The following is a 26,754-nucleotide window of genomic DNA, read 5'->3' on the forward strand; positions in this document are numbered from 1 at the left end:
GAATCTTATGTTACTATTGGTTGTAGGCCTAGAAAAGAGGTGGTATCTCATCTGGGCTAAGCACATTAGCATCCATAGAAATTTAGTGCATGATTTTTGATGGTAATCTGTAGATAGCAGATTCAGTCTTTTGATAGCTAAAAGATCAATTATAAGAAATTATTGTGTAAGTCTATACCCTGTTTCCCCCAAAATAAGACATCCCCTGATAATAAGGCCAATTGGGCTTTTGAGAACATGGCAATAAGGCCAAGCACTTATTTCAGGGTTCAAAAAAATATAAGACAGGGTCTTATTTTTGGGGAGACACAGTAACTACATATGTATCCCATAGGTTATATATTATAGATTAAAGGTAAAGGTAAAGGTTCCCCTCACACATATGTGCTAGTTGTTCCCAACTCTAGGGGGCAGTGCTCATCTCCGTTTCAAAGCCGAAGAGCCAGCACTGTCTGAAGACGTCTCCGTGGTCATGTGGCCGGCATGACTAAATGCCAAAGGCCCATGGAACACTGTTACCTTCTCACCAAAGGTGGTCCCTATTTTTCTACTTGCATTTTTTTTTTACGTGCTTTCAAACTGCTAGGTTGACAGAAGCTGGGACAAATAACGGGAGCTCACCCCATTATGAGGCAGTAGGGATTCGAACTGCTGAACTGCCAACCTTTTGATTGACAAGCTCAGTGTCTTAGCCACTGAGCCACCAGGTCCCTATATTATAGATTACACCAGCCTTTACATAAAAGTTCATTTCTCCAGAGATGTCCTCTGATAGTCCATTCTTGCTCTTGCTCTTGACTTATTATATATGGTGACATGGAATATGGAGATTCAACTTTGTAAACTTCTGTTATTGGACAACTGGGCTTGGCATTCTGATGAGTTCTAGTCTAATCAATTTGAAATTCTACGAAACCAGTCTTCACCTTCCTTTATGCAAATTCATAACACCAGAAAACGTCAGTTTAACCCTGACTTTAAATACAATCTTAGATACAAGTCAGAAGGGTTTTGTGACAATATTTTCATGGTCCTTGCCTTTTATGCCCTGAGTGCCTAATCCCTGCTTTTTTTTAATGAGTTCATTATTCATTTAGCAAGGAGAAACTGGACACGGCCTGATGATTTACTTAATCAAAGTGCCCCTGTTTGTATGAAAAGGGCGCCTTTTATGAAAAGCTTTTCCCATCTTCAAAGAGAGTTCATAAAACAGTTGAGACATGTGATGGTGGTCATTAAGGAAAGGAAAGATGAATGCCAGTTTGTGATGTGCTGTTTCCAGAATCTCCAGAGACCAGCTGCCAAAAATCGTCAAGGAAGAGAACTGAAATTAACCATCTGTATGTGCATGGCATCCGCCATCTTTGCTCGAAGGAAACAGAGCCGTATGAGAAAAGACAGCAAAGGTGAAATACACAAAGGCTTTATTGCCATGGCAACCCCACCCTGATGGAAATCAGAAAAGCAAAACATCTTTAAGAAAGGAAGAAGGAAGAAAATAAATCAATGCCACGTACCAAGGGAATCCAGGAAAAGATGCCCTTTAAGGAAACGGGTTGACATTTCTACCATTTGGTGAACTCCTCCAGACAAAAATAGGGCCTACAACTTGCGCAAGCTGCTAGGTTAGAACATATTGTACTTGTTAAATTATTCAGCATGTTTTGAGACTGAGTTTGGGATGATAAGTGAAGGCTGTAGCCAAAGATTAGAATCACGAGAGCCACACGATGAGGTCAGAACATTACCATTGGCATTTGCTTTGATGCCATTTGACATCCCCCTGACAATTTTGCACTTGGAACTTTTCTAACTCAACTCTCATCACACTGTTTCTCAAACCAAAGGGACAGAAAACCACCATTTAAAAAGATAACATGGGGTAGGTAAACTTTTGGAGGCCTGGAGTTACACTGAGTGTTTGGGAGGGCCCCAATACCTAAAGAAACTGGGATGATGATAATATAAGGTGAATGGGTCTAGTTTTTGTTTATATATCCCTGATCTTGGGAGAAAAGTTTAATGGTTTCTTTGTTTTGCTTAGCTGGGCTAAATTTATAAGTGGTCTTACACTGCATTTTTCATGAATTTCATGATGAGAAGTATAGTCTCAACTTTAATCACAGTGGTCAGAAGAGATTCCAGGACCTGCAAATCCATATGGGATCCTGAAGCTGCAGATTACACAGTTGTGATATTACTCTTGTCTAGAAACCCTATCAGAAAAACAAAGCATTTATAAACTATTCATATGTTTAATCTCAAAGCTTACAATTCTGATTCCCTCCCCAAATCATAACAATGAATTTGCTAGACAGTTTGACAAATGGTTAATCAAATAACCTCAGACTGAATACCAAAATAATTTGTGTGAGATAATAAACATTATGGTAGACTCTATCTCTTATTCTCTCACACAAATTATGATACAAGATAATTTGTATCATTGATTATGTGCTTCAAGTATGTCATGACAAGCAACTGCTAAAAGATAATACAGTGATGCCTTGTCTCTAAACTCCACTGAAGCAAAGAATCTGTCTGCTGGGTCTCCTGCCTTGATTTAGTCTTCTGCCAATTTCAACGCTGTTGGTCAGTTGTACCACATCTCTGCATTAGGCATGATTGTTTCCAGTACTGAAGTTCAATGAACTTCCATCAGAGGAAATGCTCCTCTTAAATATCACCAAGTGTTATTATGTCTTTTTCCAAACTATTCCACTCCAGAGTAGTATTTTCCATCCATAAATCACTTTTCTATCCTAAGATTTTATCATATTCATACCCATATTCATACCCTTCTAGCGATAGCTTGGTACCCAACTCTACTTAATGACCCACAATTTTGCTTAATGATGGCAGCTGGGAGTGACAAGATTGCAGTTGCAGTCAGATTATGTCTTACTTAATGACATTACTTAGTGACCAAGATTCTGATCCCAATTGTGATTGTAAATTGGAGATTATCTTTATATTCCCCCAGAAGTCCTCTCACCAGGGATGTTATTCAGCAAGTTCTGACAGGTTCTGGAGAACCGGTAGCGGAAATTTTGAGTAGTTCGGAGAACTGGCAAATATCACCTCTGGCTGGCCCCAGAAAATGGAGATTTTGCAATATCCTTCCCCTGGAGTGGGGTGGGAATGGAGATTTTGCAGTATCCTTCCCCTGGAGTGGGGTGGGAATGGAGATTTTATTTATTTATTTTATTATTCATATTTCTATGCTGCCCACTCTCCGAGGACTCTGGGCGGCTTATACCAAAGACAGTATACTGAATAGCATATTGCCCCCAACAATCTGGGTCCTCATTTTACCCACCTCAGAAGGATGGAAGGCTGAGGCAACCTTGAGCCGGTGAGATTTGATCTGCTGATCTGCTGAACTAGCAGTCAGCTGAAGTAGCTGAAGTACTGCACCCTAACCACTGCGCCACCTCGGCTCTTGTTTTGCAGTATCCTTCCCCTGCTATGCCCACCAAGCCACGCCCACCAACCACACCATGCCCACCAAGTCACGCTCACAGAACCGGTAGTAAAAAAAATTGAATTCCACCACTGCCTCTAACATCCGAAATAATTTCTAACTAGGTCTGATATTGATAATAGAAAAAAATATCATCTGTACTGGAACTCAAGGATTATCCTTTGTTAAAATGGTGGTTTCATATTACTGCAATAATTGAGAGGAAACCCACAAAAGAATTTCCCTAGCTAAATTATTTTGCAGCCTTGTAACAAAACAGCTCTTTTATTCTTTACGTATTAGAATGACCTGCAGACAAACTCCAATAAAACATGTTTATTACAACAATCAGTGGGATTCCATTGTCAAATACATTTCAAGTGTTTTAAAACCACATTCTTCTCTCACTGTACTGATGGAAATAGAAGGGTGACTTTGTTAACTGCAGAGAAGTTGTATTGCTCTTCAAAATTTAACAACCTATATCTGGATAAGTAGAAAGAAATAGAATGACAAAGAGAGAAAAGGATAGATGGTTTTTTTTTTTAATGTGATAAAAATTGTAATTTCAGGATATCTGAATCACCAAGTTGGGAAAATCACCAACCCTACTGACAAAGGTCATTCCTTGATCTAATTCCAGTCCTCTCAACATCCTACCCACAAATTTGGCATACTGAGTCCTCTACATTACTCATCTTCCAAAAAATGTAGAAGAACTTTTATGGGTCTCTTGAACCAGTTTTATGGAATGACATAAATTTATATATTATATATACATGGAATATGCCTTAGGCCCAGTTCATATGGACTGTAGGACATGTAGTATAGTAAAGAGAAGATGTGTACCATGGGTTTTAGAATTCATTCATATGAATGTGATTATTCTCAGGAATTATCTCCGTCTTGTCTCCACAAATACTGGCTAACAGAACTCAGTAGGAGTGTATGACTAAGCTATGAAGCTGATATTAGCTCAACTCAAACTTTGTACTTAATAAGACCATATTATGAGAAGAAAGGTAAGCCATATCATATGACATCTTAAAGGCCAATAGCATATCTGGACAAGAGAGTCCAGATTCAGTTCCAGACATCTCGAGGCAGAACTTGGAAAGACCCATCTGAAATTCCGGGAAGGCATTTTTGTGATGCATTCATTGCTGTTGTAATCATGTCCATCCACTCTACAATTGTCATCTTTTTCCTTCTACTTTTTCCTACATTACAGATTCTCTCAGGAGCTAGAGCTTCATATAAGATGTCCAAAAATTTGACAATTTGAATGTGATCATTGTGTACCTTGAAGAAGAATCCTTAATCTTTTTGATCCACAGAAAGTTTTCTGTGACTTTCTCAAGTGTCTTCTCCAGTAACAAAACCAGATGCACAAAATATATTCACTAAAAAATGATTGGTCCTGAAAAAATGATAGTAGGATAAGCAAAACACAGCTACTGTATATAAGGGTTATTTTTTATTTTATTATTTATTTTATTTATTTATTTGATTTGTATACCGCCCTACTCCCGAAGGACTCAGGGCGGTGAACAGCCAACAATAAAATACATAAATACACAAAATTTAAAAACCCGATAAAATCAAATTAAACTTTTTGGCCCAGACAAATTAAAATACCCCAATAATTTAAAAACAGATTAAAATTTACATATTTTAAAAAGGGAAGAGATCAGGCCAAGCCCGCTTGATGGAATAAAAAGGTCTTCACAGCACGGCGGAAGGAGCGCAGATCCGGGATCCTCCATATCTCCGGGGGGAGCTCATTCCAGATGGTAGGTGCCCCCACAGAGAAGGCTCTCCCCCTAGGGGCCGCCAGTCGACACTGTTTGGCTGACGGCACCCGGAGGAGTCCCTCTCTATGAGAGCATACTGGCCGGTGGGAGGCTATTGGTGGTAGTAGGCGGTCCCGTAAATAACCAGGCCCTAAGCCATGGAGCGCTTTAAAGGTGGTAACCAAAACCTTGAAGCGCACCCGGAAGACCACCGGGAGCCAGTGCAGCTCGCGCAGGAGAGGTGTTACATGGGAGCGCCATGTCGCTCCCATTACCACCCGTGCGGCCGCACTCTGCGCCAGTTGGAGCCTCCGGGTGCTCCTCAAGGGGAGCCCCATGTAGAGAGCATTACAATAGTCCAGGCGGGAGGTGACGAGGGCATGAGTGACCGTGCGTAACGAGTCCCGATCCAGAAAGGGACGCAACTGGCGAATCAGGCGGACCTGATAAAAAATCCTCCCGGTCACGGCCGTCAAGTGCTCTTCTAAAGACAGCCGTGAATCCAGGAGGACGCCCAAGTTGCGAGCCCTCTCCGTGGGGGCCAATGATTCGCCCCCGATAGTCAGTGATGGCGTCAACTGGCTATATCGGGACGTCGGAAACCACAGCCACTCGGTCTTGGATGGGTTGAGCCTGAGCCTGTTCCTCCCCATCCAGATCCGTACGGCCTCCAGGCACCGGGACATCACTTCAAGGGCATCGTTGGGGTGATCCGGGGTGGAGATGTACAGCTGGGTGTCATCAGCGTACTGATGGTACTCCACCCCGAAACCACGGATGATCTCGCCCAGCGGCTTCACATAAATGTTGAACAGGAGAGGTGAGAGGACCGACCCTTGCGGCACCCCACATATGAGGGGCCTCGGGGTTGACCTCTGTCCCCCTGTCAACACGGACTGCGACCGGTCAGAGATAAAGGAGGAGAACCACCGCAACACAGTGCCTCCCACCCCTAACTCTTCCAACCGGTGCAGCATGATACCATGGTTGATGGTATCAAAAGCCGCTGAGAGATCTAACAGGACCAGGACAGAGGAGCACCCCCTGTCCCGAGCCCTCCAGAGATCATCAACCAACGCGACCAATGCCGTTTCCGTGCTGTACCCGGGCCTGAAGCCCGACTGGAACGGATCCAGATACGTCGTTTCATCCAGGTGCTGGGGAAGCTGTTGCGCAACCACACTCTCAACAACCTTTGCCACAAAACGAAGGTTGGAGACCGGACGATAATTTACCAACATTGCCGGGTCCAGGGAAGGCTTCTTGAGGAGAGGCCTCACCACCGCCTCTTTCAAGGCGGCAGGAAAGACACCCTCACCCAGCGAAGCATTTATAATCCCCTGGAACCAGCCTCGTGTCACCTCCCGAGAAGCCAGCACTAACCAGGAGGGACACGGGTCCAATAAACAAGTGGTCGCGTTCAGTCTACCCAGAATCCTGTCCACGTCCTCAGGGGTCACAGGATCAAACTCATCCCAGATAACATTCTCAAGACCTGCCCCAGTCCCTCCCCCTGAGACTATCCAGTCGGAGTCCAGATCTTCCCGAATCTGAGCGATTTTGTCATACAGATATTGGACAAAATCCTCGGCTCTACCCTCCAAGGGGTCCTCCCGCGCTTCCTGGTGGAGCAGGGAGCGGGTCACCCTAAACAGGGCGGCCGGGCGATTATCTGATGACGCAATAAGAGCAGCAAAATAGCTACATTTCGCTGCTTTTATCGCCACTAGGTAATTCCTAATATGAGCTCTTACCAGTGTCCGGTCAGATTCAGAAAGACTGGCCCTCCAACTACTCTCTAGGCGTCTTTTCCGGCGCTTCAACTCCCTCAGCTCCTCAGTGAACCAAGGAGCTAAATGAGATCGGCGCCGGGTCAGAGGCCGCAAAGGCACGACCCGATCCAGAGCTCCAGCGGCCGCCCTATCCCAGGCGGCCACTAGATCTCCAGTCGAGGTGTGTGCCAGAGCCTCAGGGAATGGCCCAAGCTCCATCTGGAACCTATCCGGTTCCATCAGGCACCTGGGGCGGAACCATCTTACCGGCTCCGCCTCCCTGCGGCGGGGTGTAGCGGTTCGAAGGTCGAGACGAAGGAGAGAGTGATCAGACCATGACAAGGGCTCGGTGACTATATCCCCTATCTCGAGATCACTCAACCACTGTCCAGAGACAAAAACCAGATCCAGCGTGTTTCCCCCCGTGTGGGTAGGGCCATGAATTAACTGGGTCAGGTCCATGGCTGTCATGGAAGCCATGAACTCCCGAGCCACCTCAGATGCCTCACCAACGGACGGCAAGTTGAAATCCCCCATGACCATAAGCCTAGGGGTCTCAACCGCCACCGTGGCGATGACACTGAGTAGCTCGGGCAGGGCTGCTGCCACATGGCAGGGAGCCAGGTATGTGATCAGCAAACCCATCTGAACCCCGTGGCCCCATTTCACAAGGAGGGATTCACAGCCGGCCGTCTGAGGAACAGTGGCCTCCCTCGGTCTCAGACCTTCGTTAATAATAACCGCTACCCCCCCGCCCCTACCCTGCAACCTCGGCTGATGGAATGCGCGGAAACCTGGTGGGCACATTTCAACAAGAGGGACCCCCCCTCTTGGCCCAACCAGGTTTCCGTAATACCTGCCAGGTCCGCTCCCCCCTCCTGAACAAGATCACAAATGAGGGGGGCTTTATTTACTACAGACCTGGCATTGCATAACATCAGACGGAGGCCAGGGCCCTGAGGATCTGCGCCACCTGGAAAACGAGTGGAGCTTTGGGGGCCGGAGCACGCCACCGCTCGAAGACAGCGGGCGCGCACTCCCCTAACATGATATGGCCCCCTGCTCCCGCCATATCTACCCCTCCCACCCACGGTACTGATGGTAAAAACCTTATCTGGATGAACTTTATCCCCCTTCTTGACCCCGGCCCCCCCACCCCCCATGCCGTGCTCCACAGCCTTACCTGACCCTCCCCTTAGTGGGTTATCCCCCATACCCACGGCCTTACTTCTGATCCAACCCTCCCCCCCATTAGACATTTGTTTAACATGAATACAGAGAATGGTGTTATTGTATTAAATAAATAGCTCAACAGGTTTCAGGGTAATTATGGTCTGTAGAATAAATAATACATACTTTAAAAGTGCTTCAAGTGTTTTTATTAATACAGAACAAACTATTATGAAATGTGTTTTGTTAATACAAAAGGAAACTATTAGGCACGTTTTACACAGTTGATGTTTTTCCTTTTTAAAAATTCTCTAGATGACATTAATTTGCGCCTATTTTTTCAATACATTATGCCTTAGAGAGTATCTTTTTAAATAAACTACTGTATGTGCAGGCTTCTTAGATCCTTATCTTTTTTCAGCTTCCAAGAAATCCAACTGGATAGAAATCATTTCATATATATTTATATTTATACACACACACTGTAAATACATGCATGCACTTCCCTCCCACCCCTCCAATTTACTGGGTCTTTCTCCCAAGAAGAAAATCTAATTTACCTGTGACATTCTGTTCTGCATTAAGCCAGGTTTGTTTAACAGAATCACAGAGTTGGAAGGGACCTTGGAGGTCTTCTAGTCCAACCCCCTGCTCAAGCAGGAAACCCTATACCATATCAGACAAATGGTTGTCCAAGTTCTTCTTAAAAACCTCTACTGATAGAGCATCCACAACTTCTGGATGCAAGCCATTCTGGTTATTGTTCTAACTGTTAGGAAATTTCTCCTTAGTTCTAGGTTGGTTCTCTCCTTGATTAGTTTCCATTCATTGCTTCTTGTCCTGCCTTCAGGTGCTTTTGAGAATAGGTTGACCCCACTCCCCGCTTCTTTGTGGCAGCCCCTTAGATATTGGCAGACTGCTATCATATCACCTCTAATCCTTCTTTTCATTAAACTAGACATACCCAATTCTTGCAACCATTTTTCATATGTTTTAGTCTCCAATCCTCTAATCATTTTGCTCTTCCCTGCACTCTTTCTAGGGTCTCAACATCTTTTTTATATTGTGGTAACCAAACCTGGGTGCAATATTCCAAGTGTGGTCTTGCCAAGGCATTATAAAGTAGTATTAACACTTCATGTGATCTTGATTCTAGACCTCTGTTAATGCAGCCTAGGACTGTGTTGGCTTTTTGACACTTTAAGATAAATATCCTGGGATTTTCCTGGATAAAGAACCTCAGAATCAAAGGTTCTAATAAGCATCCATCCATCCATCCATCCATCCCATATGTCACTCTGCTCTTGAAGACTCTGTGTATGGTAGCATATAAAAGTTCCAATGATGACATGGATTACATTGTGCCTTTGAATACACTGGGATGTGCTGCTCTGCTGCTTGCATACCTGTACTTGAATCTATCTGTTATTCTTGTGATTTCCCCACCAATGCACAGTACTATCAATAAATCTAGGTCAGGACATGCTACTTTTATTCTGAAGAGCTGAATTGCTTTAACAATTGACTACCTGCTGGCCTAGCAACTGAACTCAACCAGGCTAAACAATTTCAGAGCATTCTGTCCTTAGCAACAATTTTTTAGGTTTCCCAGATGCACATACTTATTTGTGGTATACTTTGCCTTTCCTCTCCTCGTGAAAGCTTATAGGGAGGGTCTCTTTAACTGCCTAGACTTGTTGGGACTCAGACAGCACATACATCTAATAAATTACTTTTTAAGAAATTATTATTTGATGCCCTTCCCCCAACTTCAATCCTGTGATTGAGGGAGAATTGGGACAAAATCACCCAGTGAATTTCTACAGCCAAAGAGGGAATTAGCCCAACATTTCATCATACTAGTTTTAAAAAGAGTAGGGAGGAGTTATTCTAAACTTTTAGCCAGCAAAAGGATTCCTGGAGTTTATTTGTTTATTTATATATCAAACCTTTTAACCACCAATCTGTCTCACAGACAGGATTTGGGCAGTGTACAATTTAATCAACACAATAAAACATTAGAAACTGAATAATTTAAGATTGAAATTTAAAAATGTAAAACAACATTATAAAGTTGCAAATGATTGAGAGTTCTAAAATGGAAGAACTACTGTAAGAGTTGTTAATTCAGGTGGGAGGGGGGGTCTCATGGAGCCAAGCAGTCCCTTGGCTGTGTGGGCCTCTGTGACTCCCATGCAAGGCCACACAGCCAGGTTTTGACCCAAGTTGCAAGAATATTTTGTCACAGTCATACTGAGAGAATCTTGCCCCTCCCTTCAGTTTATCTGCTTTGTAAAGGCTATCTTCTACCCCCATCTTACCAATATATGCCTTTGCTATCATCTTCTATCAGGAGCATAACATACTTCCATCATATGCCAGTCATCCCAGGATCAGAGACTTCTAGAGGTTTGCAGTCCTGGCAGTCTTGGCAGATACTAAGCTTTGGTATGGTTACAATACAACATCTGTCGTACAACTGGCAAAAATCTCTATTTGCAACTCTGACGCTATATCACTTGATCTTTTTGTAATGAATGGAATGGAATGGAATGGAATGGAATGGGATGGGATGGGATGGGATAGGATAGGATAGGATAGGATAGGATAGGATAGGATAGGATAGGATAGAGCCGAGGTGATGCAGTGGTTAGAGTGCAGTACTGCAGGCTACTTCACCTGACTGCTAGCTGCCATTCAGCAGTTCAATCTCACCCTTCGAAGGTGGGTAAAATGAGGGCCCAGATTATTGGGGACAATATGATGACTCTGTAAACCACTTAGAGAGGGCTGTAAAAGCACTGTGAAGTGGTATATAAGTCTAAGTGCTATTGCTATAGAATTAGAATAGAATAGAATAGAATACTTTATTTGACCAAGTGTGATTAGACACACAAAGAATTTGTCTCATCAATATAATCAATTCCTGCTTTCATTTGTGTGTCTCTTTCTGTAAATTGGATTTTCCAGGAATTCTGTTTTTTGAAGCCTGCTTTGATAACTGAGAATTCTGTCTATTGCATGCTATCATGTTAGAGGAAGAAGCCTCGGGGAAGGAGAATCAGCATGGATTCTCCAAAGGTACATCCTGCCTCACCAACCTTCTTATGTTTTTTTTTTTTTTGTCTACAGGATGGAAATGACTGTGTTAACTTTGTATAATTGGACTTTTAAAAACTCTTTGACAGAGTTTCTCAAAACAGATTCTTGAGCAAATTTAACAGTCGTGGGGGTAAAAGAACCTTCCCATTGTGGTTAAAGAAATAGAAAGTAAAAAGTAAGAACAAACGGGAAATTTTACCACTGGAGAGAAAATGTGGATGCCCTTATGGATTTCTGTTGTGATTGTTCCTTTTTTAACTTGTTCATAAATTGCATTGATTATATGCATCGAATAAGCATTGAAATGGCCTCATTTGCAGATGATACTAAACTGTAGAGAGTGATGAAAACCAAAAGTGATTGTGAAGAGCTGCAGAAAAATCTTTTTAAACTGGGAGTAAAGTCAACTTAACAGCAACTATTATTAAATTTAATTCAATTTTAAAGTATAAAATTGAGACACATCAGGACAATGCCCTTATAAGCTTATCTCTGCACTGAACTATCTATAATTAGCCAACAAAAAGATCAGAGGTCATAATTGATACCTCCAGGAAGAGATCAACTCAAAATTTGAATTAAATCTCTGAAAAGAGCAAATTCCATGCTAGAGATCGTTAGGAAAAGAAGAGAAAATAAAACTGCCAACACTCTAGTGCTCTTGAACAGATATATGATGCATCTGCATTAGGAATACTGTATTATGCATAGAAAGGAAGTGTGCAATGAAAATGATTAGTGGACTCAAACATTGGGACTCTTTAACTTAAAAAATGTGACTGAAGGAGGACACAATTGAGGTGTGTAAAACTGAGCATGTCATGAAGAAAGTGGACAAGGAGAGTTTTTTCTCCTCTCAAAATACAAGGACCAAGAGTGGTACCAATTAGAAGAACATTTAGAACTGACAGAATGAGCTTCTTCATAATACAATGCCAATTGGCCTGTGGAATTCATTTCCACCAGACATGGTAGTAGTTCCTTGGTAGGATTTTTTTTTTTAAAAAAAGCAATTAGATAGATTGATAAAGGACATCTGACTAAAGCTATTAAACTTAAGATTCAATGTTATCTCTGGATTGACAGTGTGCCTCTAAGTACAGTTGAGGGAAGCAACAGCAAGAAAAAAGCATGATTTGTCTCCTCTTTGGTAGATCATTGGGAAAAACAAAATCTTGGATTAGATTGGTCTGATTAGATGTACTTTGGTCCAATTATGCTGACCTATTTTTATGAACCTTAAACATAAGCGTGTTGGTAAGAAATTCCAAGAAACGTGATCAATATGGTAATAGGTATCCAATCTAGATGACCAGCCTGTGTCGTTTTATAAGAAAATTTACTGTAGGAAGTTAAAATCCACTCCTCTCCTAGAAAAATGAAATATTTTAGGAAATATTAAAAGGGTAGAATACAGTATTTTCCCCAAAATGGAGGCAGAAACTCACCCCCCCCCCCACATTTGTTAATGGGCCATTAAGGCCTGAGCCAGTCCAATCTATATAACAAAGATCTACCTCCTTCAGGCAGAGCCATTTAATTGCCCTTCATTGCATTATTCAACAAGATTCAACCAAACTTAGCACACAGACAACCTACAAAGCTAGCCATGACCTCTGACAGCAACCAATCAGGATACTCTTCCTGTGCCCCAGGAAGTTCAAAACCAGAGAGGGTATAAAACCCAGGGACTCTCAGCATCTCTTCCCTTTTTTCACCCAAAATCTCCAAGGCATGTGATCCTGTTCATCAATAAATCTTCTTTCCAAGCAACTTCCATGAATCCACTGTCTTTTTCCCCACTTGGAATTGAACCCAGAAGGATATTTCTTCCAACATTACCAAGTTAAATAGTGATTATTTATGAATACTTGGATACAAGGTTGGTGAGTCAAGTTTGGATACTGAAAGTAAAGATTTCCCTGTCCAGTTGTGTCTGACTCTAGGGCATAGTGCTCATCTCTGCAAGCTTTCGAATTGCTAGGTGGGCAGGAGCTAGAGCAGGAACTCACCCCATTGCATGGTGCTTCGGTCTTGAACCCAGGCTGTCAGCTTTTCAGGTGACAAGCCCAGCACCTTTAACGGCTGAGCCATTGTTTTCCCTGCTTTGATACTATGCCCACCTATTAAGAATAATTTCACTCGATCTTGTGTGAAGTCTCAATAAATACGCTCAAGTTTCCTTAGCAAATCTGACTCTGTCCTATGAATTAGCCTTATCCATCAGCAATAAAAGAGTTAAACACATGGCTTCAATATTTGTTTTCTTTATCTTTTCCTGATAGCACTTAAAAAAATTTACTCCTTTAACTATTTCTCACTCTTTTTAATGGCTAAAGAAAGGGTCCCCCCCCCAACTCTCCTCTTACATGAAAGAAAAATATAAACCTTGCAATCCCTTTTCCATGGGCTGCTTAAATGTTCCTTGTATCTTCCTATTTAGCTTTAAAAGATATGCAGCAAGCACAAAGCTGATCACACATTTGCTGTCTTTACTCTGTAAATGCAATGAATTAAAAGTGATTGCTACCTGCTGCTAATAAGCAGCTTGGTGTCTAATTGTCCAGAACCAAGTTGCTGTCATTAACGAAGTTCCAAAGAGCTGGAAACAGCTATGTAAACTGAGTTGAATTTTTCTTCTTTTGATCCAACCAGAAGAACTCTATTTCCAGCAATTTATTGTTAAGCAGAAGCCAGTTTAAATGCCATTACAATTAGTAGGTCAAGATAATCTGGGCATAAAAGAGAACACATGTTTTACATTATATGGAAAAATTACTATCTTGCTACCTAAAACTTTGCTCTGTGCACAATTCCAGGCAGAGGTTTTGGATGACAGGATTTACTTCAGATTAAACATGAATAGGATTTCATTTTCATAAATACTTCGATGATCAGATAAACTCTGGAAATAATTTTCATTTGTATTTGGGGAAAACACTTTTCTTCTTCATGACTTTCTTGCTCAAAACTACATTCTTGCATGAATTTACTTTTCCAATATGGCACTAATAAATCATTTAATCACCCAGTTATCACTACCTCATAGGCAATGGTAGTTAACACTAGCACCAATTCTTACAATTTTGAGAATCCATACAATCTAACAAGCTACAATTAAGAAATCATAGTTCATAACTTCTGAATGTCTTTTTTTTAAAAAAATAAATGAGGATCATTGTTTTGGATTTTCTAAACTGGCAAATACATTTTTATATCAGAATTTGATATCTTGCCCTTCTGTTTATCAGTACAGGGTTGTTTTTAATAGTGACAATAGTTGACTTTTCATAGCAGTTGGACCAGAAATGAGAAGGGATAGATAGCTGATAAAAGATTGATGGGCTTGTTGTTGTTGTTGTTAGTTGCGAAGTTGTGTCTGACCCATTGTGACCCCATGGGCAATGTTCCTCCAGGCCTTCCTGTCCTCTGCCATCCTCTGGAGTCCATTTAAGCTCACACCTACTGCTTCAGTGACTCCATTCAGCCACCTAGTTCTTTGTCATCCCGTTCTTTTTTTGCCCTCAATCTTTCCCAGCATTAGGATCTTCTCCAGTGAGTCCTTCCTTCTCATTAGGTGGCCAAAATATTGAGTTTCATCTTCAGGATCTGGCCTTCTAAAGAGCAGTCAGGATTGATCTCCTCTAGTACTGACCGGTTTGATGGCCTTGCAGTCCAAGGGACTCGCAGGAATCTTCTCCAGCACCATAGTTCAAAGGGCTCAATTCTTCGGTGGTCAGCTTTTCTTATGGTCCAACTTTCACAGCCATACATTGCAACTGGGAAAAGCATAGCCTTGACTATACACACTTTTGTTGGAAGGGTGATGTCTCTGCTTTTTAGTATGCTGTCTAGATTTGCCATAGCTTTCTTCCCCAGGAGCAAGCATCTTTTAATTTCTTGGCTGCAGTGGTGATCTTGGAGCTGAGGAAAATAAAATCTGTCACTACCTCCATTTCTTCCCCATCTATTTGCCAGGAATTGAAAGGGCCGGATGTTTGCTAAAACAAAGCTGGATGGTGTTTGAGTTTCTGTGAGAGAGGGGGCAAGGAGGACAAAGTGACATCATGCTCATCATGATGTCAGGATACAAATGAAGCAAATTATGTACATGTGTCATTTCACATCATGAGACGGCTGAGACAAATTACACAAGTTCATCATTTACACAATGTCATCATGATGGGTGTGTCTTCTTTTGATGCCTTTGGCTTCTATGGGTTTCCTATGGGATGGAGAAAAACAAGAAGTGGTTCTGAAGTTTAAATTCCTACAGTTGCAGCTTGGATACAATATGTAATTATTTTACCATGGTGAACAATAACATGTACTGTAGCATGGTTCATCGCAGGGGTGAAATCCAGCAGGTTATGACAGGTTCTGGAGAACCGGTAGTGGAAATTTTGAGTAGTTCGGAGAACCGGTAGCAGAGATTTTGAGTAGTTCGGAGAACCAGCAAATGCCACCTCTGGCTCCACCTCTGGCCCCAGAGTGGGGTGGGAATGGAGATTTTGCAATATCCTTCCCCCAGAAGTGGGGTAGGAATGGAGATTTTGCAGTATCCTTCCTCTGCCATGCCCACAGGCCACGCCCACCAGACCACCAAGCCACGCCCACCAAGTCACGCCCACAGAACCGGTAGTAAAAAAAAATGGATTTCACCACTGGTTCATTGGCACTTGGGGTAGAAGCAACAGCTGAATATATTGTATATGGCATGCCCAGATAGAGTATTACATTTAGACTCAACCATTGTGAAAGATGGAAAGATGGCTATTTTCCATCCACTTGGGGAATCTCTATTGGAATAATTTCCAAACAGAGAGTCATAACAAGAACTTTAAAAACTGTTTTCCAGAGCTGAGTGTATAATATGCATGTGGCTAAAGCAGTAATGATCAGCGAACAGATGGATTTCAGAAAGAACAGACATGATAATTTTTTCACCTACAGCATCCCAAACACATCAGCATCTAACTATAATCTTTCCAGCACATGACTGACTGGACAATACACTCACACACACACACAAAAGCATCCTTTGAGTTACTGTAGCTTAGAGAAGAGAATTCTACCTGGACCACAATAAATTGTCCTAAAACTGGATTAGATTTTGTCACGGTCTGCTTCCTGCACTATGCCTAGAAATATACAGTGTAAATCAAACTTCTATCCAGATCCTCAAGAATAACATTAACAATTAGAAATCCAAGTTGAAATAGAAAGATTTACCTGTGGCACTGAAAATATCTCCACTCTATACTGTTTATTTGGCCTGTATTTCTAATTAGACCAAAAAAAAGGGAATATTATATTGGTGGATCTCTATTGACCCTATTACAAAATATAATCAATGATCATCAGTGCAAATATCATCAGAGATATTTATTTATTTATTTATTTATTTATTTATTTGTTTGTTTGTTTGTTTGTTTGTTTGTTTATTTATTTATTTATTTATTTATTTATTCTTAACTGCTCAACTCAAATGGACTCAATTAGTATACAAACTAGAAACACACACACACATACACCAGATTAAAAACATTAAATTAGATGGATAGGCCAGAGTTGAAGTTCACACACTTAGAAGTTTTCAATGTTTGAGTAACGCTGGTATAGACAAAAAGCAGATAGCGGGAAAGAAAAGAGGGAAAATGGAGCATAGCCTTAACTTTCCCACTGTCCTTTGTGGTGCATAGGTTCTGGGGTATTGAAGACTCAATGGTTGTAAAATTACACTTATTTCACTGTCTACCAGAAAAGTCTTCCCACATCTTGGGTAGGACAAACAAACTAAACTAAATTAGTACAGTTCTATACTCAAAACTGCCAATATTTAAAAACTAGTGCAAAAACTAGAACTAACCTTGAAGAGGCCATTGTGAAGCAAAGGGATTTCACAAGAGAAGTGGAAAAGAAGACGTGCCATCCGCCTAAATGTTTATCTCTTGCAATATACATCAGAATATCATTTTTATTTTTATTGTTATTATTATTACAAAATAGCTAGAAGTGTTAGTTCTGAATACTAAAGTATTAGTATATTTTTTGCATTTCACTTCCTGTTGACTTCATAGTTTAATTACAGATAGATAATAAAGGGGAGCATCACACTGGAGGTAGTGATAAATTAAAAAGGCAATCCCACCTCCCCACCCCCACGCATTCTGTTCCCTCCCTCCTCAACCTTTTAATTATAGTTTTATCTGGATTGGGATTTCTATTTTTATTGTTTTATAAACATTTATGTTATGATTTAAATGTTTTATGCTGTAAGCTGCTCAGAGTTGTTTCGTTAAGAGATGGCTGGCAAATAAATGAAATAAATAGATTCGGTAGATAGGTAGATAGGTAGATAAATAGATAGGTAGGTAGATATTTCCTCAGAAGAAATACCACATTATACCACAGAACTGCTCCTAGTGTTGCCAGGTGTCCACTATTTGAGTGGACAGTCCGCTTTTTTCACATTATGTTCACTATTTTTTTTCACAAAATAGTGGACATTTTTTTTATTCAAAAGCTTTATGATGAAATTAAAATATAATTTAATATTTTACATATTATTATAATATATTTGATGTTTTGAATTTTAAGTAAAGTTTTGAAGTGATTATTTTAATATGTGTTAAAATGTTTGTAAGAAAATATATAATTTAATTGTAATTTTTTAAAAAAATTTTTACTACTTAACACGCCCCCCCCCCCCACCGCTTGTCCACTATTTTTTGGAAGCAACCCTATGCTCTTCTAATAGACTTCCAGACTGCTCACAGTTATCTAAAGGAAGATCCTAGAATACAATACATACTAAACAGAAGAGCAAACTGAACAGCAAGGTGAAGAGCAAGCTGAACACCAAACTGAAGAGCAAAAGTTTCTGTTAAGAATCACCTTTTTTACTGTTAACTGTGACAGTTAGGGGAGGGCCGGGAGATTCAAACACACTAGCTGCCCTCTGATTGGCCCACGTATCTGTACATTCCAAAAGCCATCAATAGGCACAGCTATAGAGAAATATTTTTTCTCTAATAGGTAGATAGGTAGATAAATAGGTAGGTAGGTAGGTAGGTAGGTACGAAGGGGAGAGAGAACACTTTTTATGTCTGATGAAATAGAGCATAGCTCACAAATACTTACAGCCACCATTCATTTTTTAAAAGCACTGCAAGGATCTTTGTTGTGTTGGATAGGCAGTACCTCTGAATTTACCTCTCACTGAATAGACTTCCATGGTGATAAGATAGTTAAAACTGGTGTTCCTGAAAAAACTGCCATTAAAAAAAGCACTGAACCACAATCAATTCATTATACAATGGAACTTATATTTTTATTTCAGTATACTCAAAATTGTGTTTTAGAGCCTCGGATTTAAGACTTGGCACTTATATATATTACTTCTATTAAATGCTTGTCAATATAGTTCCCTTTAGCAGTCAATACTATTTGTTGCCATCTGTTTCCTTGGAGATAACCTCATAAAACTTTCATCTGAGTTTTACACATCCCAATTAATTACAGCCTGCAAAACACACACACACACACACACACACACACAGAGATATATTTTTTTTCTTTTTCAATTTTCAGATTATCTAGAGTTCTGGCAGATAACCATGGTGATAAGCATAGCACTAACACCTTTAAGGATGCTACCTGGATAAGCTGTTGCATCAGACAATGGAGAATTGGAACAATGATAGTACACATCCTTTGATCTGAGAAAATGGATCAAGAAAAGCTTCCCAATGAATATTTTGTGTTTTACAATCAGAACATTTTTTTTTAAAAAAAATGCATTCCTTTGCAAACCAGCAAACCAGCAACAAAGAATTCTCTTTTTTTCAGATAGGGTAAGGAGGATATGTTTCAGTAGTGGTTTTCACTTACCTTCGCTACCGGTTCAGAACTGTGAGCGCATGCGCAGAGTGTCTGTGATGATGTCTGGGCAGGTGGGCGGAGCCTCCCGCCGCTGCTGCTACTGGTTTGCCTGAATCAGGATGAACTGGTAGAAACCCACCACTGATATGTTTACATACTGTATATATACAGGTTAGCAGCAAACCTATTATATATTCCCCTCCACACGCACACATATTGGATGCAAAAAAAATATAGTCCCACTTAAATTATAGCTTGGATATATATTCAGTTAAATTAATTTGGATAGCAGAACCATGAAATATTATTCCTTGAGGCTGTAGACCAGAGACACTCAAGTTGGGTTCCAGGAAAACCTAGTAATTTTTGGATGCTTATCAAATGTAGCTCAGTAAACAATGGCACACAGGATTTCTGAAAATCTGCTCCTTTGTCACATATTTGATTTATCTAGGCAGAAAAGAAGCTCAATTATTCAATGCAACTACATCAGTGGCATACCTAGAATGATCAGAAACTCAGTCAAACCCAATTAAAACTTTTGACCAGAGAATGTGACACTCTGTGACTATAGCATTTCGTGACTAGCTGGGAAATGAGATCAGTAAAAGGGATGTTACTGAGAAGCCATTAAAAACCAAACTAGGAAATACGGTAGTAGAGAAAAAGCATAAAAACCAGGATATTTAGCACAGAGATGTGTGCAATATATTTTCAACTATTTAATCAAAATTGATTAGATGCTCCGTTGATTTACATATACAGCTTGGTACGGAAAAAATTCATTGGTTTCAGAGATTTACTTTTTAAAAAGTTCCTTGTATTTAACATTCCATAAGTTTTGCCTACCTTAACATTATGCCCATTAGTTAAAAAAAAAAAAGTCACACTTGAAAAAAACCCATAAAATGACATCTTGCATGGATGTGACTCTCATACACAGTGCCAGAAATAAATTATTTTTTAGCACCTCCAGTGCTAATTGTTTTTATTTATGCAAAGATTCAGGCCAGGTAGAAACAAACAAACGAAGACTTAAAATTTTTACTGTATTGTTTACTTCTTGAATCAAAAGCTCTTCATCTTTTCCTCATACTTTTCGATACACATCTGAATTCTTTTCCATACACATCAGGCCTTAATTCAAAGTCCAGCTGCTAGGATAAGTTTGAGTCTTAAAAGAACTGTAACAGAAAACTGAGTATTCATGGTATTCGTTCTATGTGACCACTCTGAAGTACTCCAATTCCTTCTGACATGGCTTGGCCACTTCTTACCTATTTTTTTTCCTCATGTCCCTTGGGGCTTTTGTGCTTGGCTGCCTCTAAGTCTACCTGTGTTACAAACCTCCACTTAACCTCTAGAAAATAGCAAAGAGATGAAAAACTTCTATATAGGGTAGTTCCAAAACCATTAGTTTATCCAGTGCATTTAGGATCTGTTTCTTATTTTAAAAAAATTCTTTTGAAAATCGTATCTTGGGTTTTAAGAACTGTCTCTTATTCAGACTTTATAGATATCTTCATTCTGGCTATTTTACCAGGCTATTTTATGTGACATTAACTAAATTCTACCACAACAAACCCTTCTGCTACTCGGATCTGCTTTCAGTTTTTCTCACATATTTCACCTTTTATTTTTGTCTATTCCTACCTTTTTTGAGTACCCCGTCAGAAATACTTTCTGCACATATCCATTTTATACAGAGTCCCCTGTGTTATTTCCAAAGTGAATCATCAAAATCTGTAGTTACTATGCCCTAATAAGCAAACAACTGGCCCAGTGGTGGGATTCAGCCAGTTCGCACCTATTCGGGAGAACCGGTTATTAACTTTCTAAGCAGTTCAGAGAACCGGTTGTTGAAAGAAATCTTATTTTGTTTTTTTCTCCACTTTACAGGGCTAATCCTATAAGGAAGGCAGGAAGGAAACATTCTGGTGTTGTTTCTAGCCTAATCTTTATTGCCCTGCTTACAGAAACTGCCTCTCTGGTTAACCCTTATTACATGGTAGCAGCTAAAGCGAAGCGCCCATCAATGTGAGTGATGTTGAGTTGGCCATGCCCACATGGTCACATGACTACTGAGCCATGCCTACCCAGCTTGTCATTAGGGCAGAGAACCGGTTGTTAAATTATTTTAATCCCACCACTGAACTGGTCCCTTCCAACACCTGGTACCTAATTTTGTGAGGAACGCTGCCTTTCCAAAATTCTTAATTCTCTGTGCCGTGTGTATCTCATCCTGGGCATCTTGATTTACAGATTTGTGATTTGCTATTTGTTATGGATGAATTCCCAAGTGATTTATCAGTGAAAACCAGGTGTTTGCTTCAATTGGCATCAGAATTGTTGGAGGAAGTAAAACTCAAGCTGCATTCTCAGTGGATGAGAATAGAAATGATCATCATTTAACCACCTTAACAGCAATAGCACTTAGACTTATATACCACTTCATAGTACTTTATAGCCCTCTCTAAGCAGATTACAGAGTCAGATATTGAACAATTACATTTATTGCTGATCTCAGGTTATTTAACCTAGATAGAATTAATTGTTCCTTAAAGCCAGATGATGATGCAGCAGCCACAGCCAGAAAAGCCAATGCAATCCTAGGTTGCATTAACAGAGGGAGAGAATCAAGATCACATGAAATATTAATATCACTTTATAAAGCCTTAGTAAGACCACACTTAGAATACTGCATCCAGTTTTGGTCCCCATATTATAAAAAAAGATGAAGACAGTCTGGAAAGAGGAATAAAGATGATTAGGGAAAACATATGAAGAACGATTACAGGAATTTATTTTGTCTAGTTTAATGAAAAGAAGGACTGGGAGTGACATGATAGCAGTGTTCCCATATCTAAGGGGCTGCCACAAAGAAGAGGGGGTCAACCTATCTTCCAAAGCACTAGAGGCAAGACAAGAAACAATGGATGGAAACTACTCAAGGAGAGAAGCAATTTAGAACTAAGGGAAAATTTCCTAACGGTGAGAGCAATCAACCAATGGAATAGCTTGCCTTCAGAAGTTGTGGGTGGTCCATCACTGGAGGATTTCAAAGAGACTGGAAGACCATTTGTCAGAAATGGTATGGGGCAGTGGTGGCGAACCTATGGCATGTGTGCTGGAAGTGGCACACAGAGTCATCTCTCCAGGCATACCAGCCGTCTCCTGTTGCTCTTCCAGATTATGGGCGCTGGCCAGCTGGCCTTCGCATACACGATAGTGCTGGAGGTTTCCAGCAGCTCCATGGCGTGCATGCACATGCTGGGAAGCTGAGCTTCCGGTTTCCAGCATGCACATGCGCGCCGGCCAGCTGGTCTTCATGAATGCATGCGCACCAGAAACCAAGACCAGGTGACCAGCATGTGCACACCGGAAACTGGAAGCTCAGCTTCCCGGCATGCACATGCATGCTGGGGAACTACTCTTCCAGTTTCTAGTGCTCCCACACATGCACACCGGGGAGCTGCTTTTCCGGTTTCCGGTGCTCCTCCGCGTGTGCATGGCAGGACATTTCAGCACTCAGTGCCTAAAAGGTTCGCCAACACTTAAGGTACTAGAAGACCTGCAAAGTCCCTTCCAACTCTGTGATTTTGTTATTCTGATTATTTTTCCAATATATATATTGTCTAATATACCATTATCAAACAGCCTCAATTCTGGTAAGAAAGCCTAGTTTAGCAAATACAAGAAAAGGCTGCATTGTACCAGTTACTCTTGTGGCTCTGAGGAGGTTGAATCAATAGAATATGAACTCCTAGTTGTGTGTTCTGAAGCTGACAGATACACAATCCTGTCTTACTGCCCCAATTATACAGCTGTTCCAATTTTACTTTATGTTGCAAAGCTTGCCATTTCAAGGAGAGAGAGAGAGGGAGGGAGAAAGAGAGGGAGAGAGGGAGGGAGAGGGAGAGGGAGAGGGAGAGGGAGAGAGAGAGAGAGAGAGAGAGAGAGAGAGAGAGAGAGAGAGAGAGAGAGAGATGAATGTTGTACAGTCACCTGCAGGATAAGAAAAATGTACTCTTGATTAGTAGGAATTTCTCTAATTTAATTATGCATGTAGGATAAATGTTTGAGTCTTAGATTTGGGGTTATTTTATGCTCGTTTATATTATCATGTGAATGGATATGCACTTAAAAAATTATTTGATTTATTCAAGATCTATACTTACTATGGGTATTTACTACTGTATTTCAGAATTCTATTTAACCCTGTTCTTTCTCCTGCTGCTTCTTATTTGGGACTATTTTGCTCTCCTCCAAAAGGTTGGATAACTTTTCCTCTTCAATGGGTTAATCGTATAATGACAAATACCACCTCCTCTCCATTATATTTAAATGGATGGATCAAGTACGAGGTAACCAGGTAGTAAATTAACACACGTCAGGATGTTCTAGGACAGGGGTGTCAAACTCATGTCATGGCGGGACTTTTTTCCCCTTCCCTAAAGTGGGCGTGGGAATGGCCAGCGCGTGATGCATCTGGCCTGTGGCCCACGAGTTTGACAGCCCTGTTCTAGGATGAGGAAATGACCAGTCAGTGTTTTTTTTAAAACAAAAAAACATACAGGGACAAAGTGCCTTTGTATAAATAATAAACAAACAAACTAATAAACAAACAAACAACCCCAGAAAGTAATTAAGGCAAAAACATACATTAAACCAATGAAAAATGGACCCCAGTGTGCTATTTATAAGTAGTATAACCTTCTGAAAGCTGATATGTGGTCCTGAAGAACAGATTCAACAATCATTGTTAAACAACATTTTCTTTTTACTTCTTGGCTTCTTCTACTTACTAGATACAGGATCATTATTCCGCAAGACTCACATAAAGATCCCACTTTATCAGGAATGCATCATTAGAAATACATAGTTTATTATGCAGTTTAAGAAGTATACACACACACACACACACATATATGTATATGTATATATGTTAAATGTATTTAAGTATAGTGTGGAATCAATGAAAAGAAAAAAATAGAAATCCTTGACTAGGTGAATGGTACTTTATAAATTAAGTACCAGCCTTTCAGGAGAAAAAAAAACACGTCTGTCATCTGGAGGACCATTGTTCTTATTATTTGTGTTGATATTAACTCCTTTATTTATATTCCCATATCTGCAGTGAGTTTTTATAAGGCTTATTCACCCATGCACAATAATCGGCATTCTGGATAAAATTGGAAATTACTCCTAATGCACTGTCATTTCCAAAAGAAATGACATTTTCATCTCTAGAAAGTTAGGACTGATGCTAGTTTCTCATTATAAGTTCTATCTTCACGCTCCTCCAAGCTTCAGTTAAAATAATAATAATAATTCTGTTCATTTGAACTTATACTGGCTTCCTTCTACCTCAGGCTAGAGAATTTGATAAAAACCTGCCTGACATCTGTTAAGCAAAATGGAGTGAGTTAATAGAAGATGCAAAGACATCATGTTACCCACAGGACAAAGAGAATGTTTGGACAAAGCCACCTGGCTAAAATAGGAAATTTTTGCATGTTGCTTCTAATCTTCTTTGGAGTGGATGGGTCTGGTCTACTCAAGAGTGAACGAGAATAGCTTTTTTCTTGGTTGTGCATCATAGGAAATACCAATTCTCACCAGCCTGCAAGACTGAGCTGTACGTAAATAACCAGCCATGCATTGCAGCAACATAACTATAATATTCATTGGATGTGAAAGGATCTGCTTTAAAACCAGATGGCATAATCGAAATAGCGCATTCTTCTTCGTGTTATGCCATACCGGGAGAGAGGGAAAAAACCTCTCCAAATAATTTTAAACAATTCGCCTTACAAGTAATTACATCCTGTACTTTAAAAATATTTTTTAAAAATGATTTGGGCAAAGATCATTTTAACTGGCTGCTTCTTGTTAAAAAGCAAACTTCCTTTAAGATATTGGAATATGCTGGAACCTATAGGTGGCACCATTGAATAACCTTTTGGGGAAAAAATGCTTTTCATCTTCAGTTGCCCTTAATTAAAGTTTTATAATATTTATATGAATTATCCTTCTTCTTTATTTTCAATAACCTTGAATACATATGTGGGAAAATGTTTGCTTTTTAAAAAAAAAAAAGCTGCCAGCACAGTGGTTAGTATATTTAAAACCCCATCTCTTTTGTTTAAAGGCAAATGCAAGTTTTATCTATGTAGGTTTCTGGTGGAAACTGTACGTTGATAGACCAATGTAATTCCAACTGCAAATCTGTTTACTCTTTCAAGTGGAAACAGGGTTATATATTCAGCCATTTCATCTGTATTTAAGAAAGGCCTTTGTTTTAGAATGTGATTTATTCATCAAGTAATAAGGCATGACGTTGTGTGTATTATGCTCAGTGACTTCCCAAGCAGAATGCAATACAGAATGTCAGGTTAGAGCCTGGGTGATGCAACCTTGAAGAATAGTTTTTAAATCCACCAAACAGTGATATCTAGGGAAAGTTTTGCCATATGTCCGAAAAATTAGTTTATATTTAAAAATAAAGTACATGGGAGCAATCCGATTCGCAGTCCAGACTGATTCTGTGTTACTGGGTTACCCAAGAAGTGCTCCTGTAATTGAATTATGCTAAACCTCAATTGGAAAGAAACCCCAGATGGGTGATTTTTTAAAAAATCTTGACTAGCCATATGGGAAGATCGGGCTGAAGAAGTCATGAGCTCAGATGGTCAGTCAGTCTATTTGTCTGCTGAAATTTGTAGAAAACTATATGCATTACAGTACAAAGCTTGACGGTTATCCATGCTTGAACCAAATTTTAAGGTGATGTTTTCCCCCTAGGAAGGGATAAACCTAGCATATCAACCTCAGGTTTAAAAGGTTCTTCTGACTGTTGCTTCAGTTAGAGAGAGAGATGCAAATCCAGAAACATTGCATATATGGTACCAAATTGCTACATACATTGTTCCAATTATGATTCCACTCAGGAAAGGGAGATCTTCCTCTGAAGTTGTGACTTGTGGTGGTAAAAGTTTTCCCTCGAAAGACATAGGAGCTACATTCACTACCAAACCTACAAGGAGTGGTGGGATTCAAATTTTTTAACAACCGGTTCTGTGGACATGGATTATTTGGAAGCGTGGCTTATTGGTCATGTGACTGGTAGGACGTGGCTTGTTGGTCATGTGACCGGATGGGCGTGGCTAACTGGTCATGTGATCAGGCGGGTATGGCTAGCTGGTCATGTATAATAACTTTTTCAGCCCTCTGAATAGTCCCTATGTACATAGGGACTACCCAGAGGGCTGAAAAAAGTGATTTCTGACCGGTCCTTGCACTTTTGACCGGTCCTTGCACTTATAATCGATCGTCATTTTTGCCTGTTGCAGCATTCTTAACAACCGTGTCACTCATTTCACAACTGCGATGCTTCATGTGACTGGATGGGTGTGGCCAGGTGGCCATGTGACCAGGCGGGCATGGCCAACTCGACATCGCTTCTTTGCCCTAATGACAGTTTGCTGCAACAGTCATAAGTGTGGAAAATGGTCATAAGTCACTTTTTTCAGTGCCATTGTAACTTTGAATGGTCACTAAATGAACCGTT

This window comes from Pantherophis guttatus, chromosome 3, assembly GCF_059756535.1.
Source record: "Pantherophis guttatus breed Tessera chromosome 3, ASM5975653v1, whole genome shotgun sequence".
Classification (NCBI taxonomy): Eukaryota; Metazoa; Chordata; class Lepidosauria; order Squamata; family Colubridae; genus Pantherophis; species Pantherophis guttatus.